At 33.3% G+C, this 4,878-nt stretch overlaps 1 long non-coding RNA gene across 1 annotated transcript; it reads left to right on the top strand.

The window, feature by feature from the left end:
* Nucleotides 1–1,546: 1,546 nt before the first annotated feature.
* LOC127097176 (uncharacterized) lies at nucleotides 1,547–2,779 on the top strand. The gene is made up of 2 exons (XR_007792941.1): nucleotides 1,547–2,045; nucleotides 2,532–2,779. It is a non-coding gene; the product is annotated as an uncharacterized LOC127097176 (long non-coding RNA).
* The last annotated feature ends 2,099 nt before the right edge of the window (nucleotides 2,780–4,878 follow it).

Raw genomic sequence — 4,878 nt, 5'->3', positions numbered from 1 at the left:
AATTTTTTGCCTAGAATGCCTCAAGGTGGGGTACTAAATTTACCAATATAAATTTTCTGTTTTATGTCTCTAACTTTTTCCTGGATCACCCTTTTAGATTTTCAATCCATCGAGACGCTCTTTTTTGCCTAAGCCGCCCTTTCGGGTTTTCAACTTAGTGAGCTATTCTTTTCTTTCTTTTTTTAGGCGAAGTATTTCTTGACTGCATCGACATTCATATGACGAGTGAACTCTTCACCATCCATAGTTGTGAGAATCAAAGCACCACCTGAGAAGGCCCTCTTAACAACATATAGGCCTTCATAATTAGGAGTCCATTTTCCCCTGGAAGCAGGTTTGAAAGATATCATCTTCTTGAGCACGAGGTCCTCTTCTAGAAACACACGGGGCTTGACCTTCTTATCAAATGCTTTCTTCATTCTCTGCTAATACAACTGGCCATGACACATGGCAATCACTCTCTTCTCTTAAATCAAATTCAAATGGTCATATCTGGTCTGGAACCATTCAACTTTTGTCAACTTGGCTTCCATTAAAACACACAATGATGGGATCTCAACCTCCACGATGTCATACCCCAATTTTGTCTGACATTTCAATTTTTTTCATAAATTCAATTTTAATTTCAATTTGCATCAGTTGTACAGCATAACATGCATTTCATCATGAATAATACCGAAAATATCAGTAAGAATAAATTCTCGGATATACAGACAATTTGGTTAAATCATTCCTCAAGCACGTGCAAAATCAGTGGGTAAAAAGTTTCGAAATCAAGCTTATAGACGTCAGTATTATTAATCTACGGTTCGCGTAGTTTAACCTGCTGTGCTCGTTATATTTTTCGACGACTTTTTCAATGGCATTTTGATCCGTCTGAGCCTTTTAACCGGTCAAAATTTATTTCAAAATTAAAAGAAACAATGTATTTTTCCAATAAGTATATTTCGTGCTGATCATTTTAGTGCATCCGATTTAATTTTTCGAGCAAATTTTCGCCCGACATTTATTCTTTTTCAGTCATTTTATTTTTATTCTTTCGCCAAAATATTCAGAAAAAATAAATAGAAATGTCCATGGTCTTATTTTATTTTTATCACATTTATTTCCAAAGTTGTGAATTTTATTTGATTTAATTGGTTAAATTATTTTAAATCAATTAAATCATCTAGAAGGGGTAACTTTGTCATTTAAAATTATTTATGCTTCTTTGATTCAATCATAATCATCGATTCAGATTAATCCATGGTCCACATTATCAATCCTTGTCCATTCCAATTCATCCAATCAAAATTAGAAAAAAATCAAATGATAAACAATCAAGAAAATCATAAAATAAAAGAATTTATTCTCATGTCTAATGAGAAGCTGCCACGCGCCCCACCTACACATACTCTCCCTCACTTTTTTGTTGACAGCTAAGGATCTCTCTTTAGTTTCATGTGACCACTTCCAACAGACAAAAGGAAAACCCACTACTCTTTCATAATAAAAATTATTATTTTGCACCTACAAAAAAAAAGAGAGAAAATAATACTACTTGATCTCTCTCACTGATATAAAAAAAGGACTCTCACATACCAAAGAAAAAAAAATCACTATTTTTTCTGAACCTCTCTCACCGACTTCAAAAAGGAAGAAGAAGAAGAAAATCTCATAAATCCAATTTCACCTAACACCAAAACTCCACCTCCAACTACAACAACCACCGCATGAAACCTTCCAAAATCGTTCCCTTCATTATATCAGACCTAACTCATCACACACACAATAGAGAGAAAAAATTCCAAGAAGCTAATAATCAACACAGAGGTTCGAAAATTTTGAAGTGCTTTCAGGAAAATCAATTTCACAGTCGGAGATTGAGATTCTGAGAACCAAATCTGGAAACGCTTGAAGCACGCAGGTTTTTGAAGAAAAATCAATTAAACACCAATAAAAATTCAAAGATATATCCATATTCTGATATCTCTCTTTCATATGTCATCCCCGTCACTCTCCTTTCCTCGTTTCGATTCTCGCAAGAACTTCAATCTGATCAATTGGTAAATCATCTTCTCTTTCATTATTTTAAACTATTATATTTTAATTAGAAGAAATTATTTTTATGTTAGTGATGTGTTCTCTTTTGAATAATACATTTTAGAATATAATTTGTTCTCTGTTAGTTTTTTAGAACGAGGCCAAGATGTGTTAAAAATAAAGAACAAGATGTGCTATAATATAACTGTGCATAACTAAAGTTGATTCAGTATTAACTTCACGTTTGTTTTAATCTTTAATATGGTGGTATGGGTGTTTTGACTCGGTTTCACGTTCAATGCAGTAGATTGATGGAAATTTTACTTTAGAAACTATGTGTTTTGCATTTTCTCAATGTTACTTTGTCTTATGCATAAATATTATCTTCTTTTTTTTGTGTTAGTAATTTGTTCTCATTGTTAAATAATTATTTGTTAGCCATTTTGTTAGTAATTTGTATTTTGTTAGTAATTGATTGTTTCTCTGACAATAGTTTCTATATTTTGCAGTTAGTTTTTTTCATTTTATTTCCTAATTTCTCCATGATTAATATCATGAAGCAAAGGCTTATATATTTTATCTTATTTTATGATCCATTATCATATGAATTTAGATGGATTATTAGACTTTTATTCTTTATTTTAGGTCCATGAACCATTTTGACACTCTTAGATGTTGTAAATATTTTGTGAACGGTTGCTATTCGATTTCGATGTAATCCATGTGATATTGTAAATATAATATTGGGTTGTTGCCATTTTACTTTATTACGTATAAAGTCAGACTTTTATCGATGGACTCGGCAATTTCATATCATTATGCCACCAAACTTTCAATACATCAATATCATACTTTCGCCGTGTTTCGGTCCTTACGTACGACACTTCGATTACGTTGTCGCTATGTACAAACCGGCTATGAGCACATTATGCCTAACTTGCTTCAATCATTTTATCCCGATTTTGTCGCTTATTCCATTTTCATTTTAATTAAATTAATTAATTAGTTAAATTTTGGTTAATTAGATAATTTCGATTAATTAATTTTAATTAACTTGATTATTTTATTTAGTTAAATAATTTTGATAATTAAATTTAATTAATTTAATTATTCGATTTAATCGAATTTTAATCAATTAATTTTTTTAAATAAATATTGATCGACTTATTCCATCACCAATTCATAATCATTTCAAACAAACTCGGTTCCATTCAACTTCATCATCAAGTCAAAACCATGATAAGCCATTAAAATCACACAATTCTCGATTCAATATCGATCCCACATTTCCATACCTTTGTAAGTCGATCGCTTTTAGCATCGCCATCAACCTCACATAGCTTACTCTTGGGTTTTCCTACAATGAGACATACTCGATTTTAATTAAATAGAGTAGATGATTGATAGGCAAAGTATTTCTATCTAAATCTGATTAACCGTGCAAATTCAAATCATTTTTCGAATCAATATAACCTTTAAAGACTTCCTTTTATAACTTAAACTTGGGATGCAAAAGAGTGTAGGAGGCGTCTGCTTCACTGTCTATCGAATATTCGAATGATTGGCGTTCGCCATATTGCTCGAATTCTTGTCGCCCGATTAAAACCTTACCAAATGCAAATTCAAATCACTTTCTCAAATTAATATAATTTCTAAAACCTTTTTAAATTCTAAATTTTGGAGGAAAAAGGATGGGAGGCGTCCGCCTCACTATCTCTCGAATAATTGAATGATTGGCGCTCGCCATATTGCTCGAATCTTTGTCTTCCAATTAAAACACTTAAAAAAAACTTGGATGAAGGAATAGGTGGTGTACGCCTCATTATTCCTTGAGTAAGCAAGTAGGAGGCATTCACCTCACTACCGTGCATATTCGATTTCCGCAAACAACTTTCAATGACAATGTGAATGAAAAGGGAGTAAAGGGCGTTCACCTTATTATTCCTCGAATCATTGAACGATTGGTGTGCACCACATTGCTCAATCTTTCATCGTTCTTTTTCTAAAAAATAATAGATGCACTAAATTAAACTTCTCTCCCCGTGCGGCCAACAACTTAATTCTTTTCAAAAAAGAACACTAGTCAATCCTTTCTAACGTGCATAACAAACTAATGCTTAAGCCTCAGCCGAGAGTATACAAGCCAATGTTTAGCCTTTAGAACGCGATCTAAACATTTGTTCATTAAAAGACACCAACCAACTGTAGTTCCCCGAACTACGAATGCTCTGATTTCCTTATTGCACCATAAGGATACGTAGGCACGAGATTGCAAGATCTTGGCGAGCACACTAATAAAAAACCTCTCTTTTCCCCCCTTCTGAGGTTTCCATCCATCTCTTTTAAATCTTTTTATCACTCGAAGAAAACAAACAACATAAGCTAACATTTAAATCTCAAATTAGACTAAAAGGTTTCCGTTGAGTACACCGGATGTAAGTGGTACTAATACCTTCCCCTTGAGTAATCGACTCCCGAACCCGAATATGGTTGCGATGACCATTATTCTATTTTTTAAAGCTTTTATCGATATTTTCCTATTCCTTGATTGGGATAAATAAAGTTCGGTGGTGACTCTGTTCGAAATAGTTTTTCCATACCCATCGTGAGGAATCGTATTTTTCGAGATGCGACACACGGGGAGCACAACTTCCATACCATAAACAAGAGAGAAAGAGATTTCCCCTGTTGAAGTGCGGATGGATGTACGGTACCCATTGTAGCACCTCAAATTTGCACCTACCATTTGTATATACATTTTCATTTTAGGTCATTAACATTGCATTGCCATTGCATAGTCCATCATGTCATCAGTCAGACTGGTCAGGAGATTCAATTGTGCAAGGCAACAAGAGC

Source organism: Lathyrus oleraceus, chromosome 6, assembly GCF_024323335.1.
Source record: "Lathyrus oleraceus cultivar Zhongwan6 chromosome 6, CAAS_Psat_ZW6_1.0, whole genome shotgun sequence".
NCBI lineage: Eukaryota > Viridiplantae > Streptophyta > Magnoliopsida > Fabales > Fabaceae > Lathyrus > Lathyrus oleraceus.
Note: the sequence above shows the minus strand (reverse complement) of the source record. Positions and strands in the feature narration are given on the sequence as shown.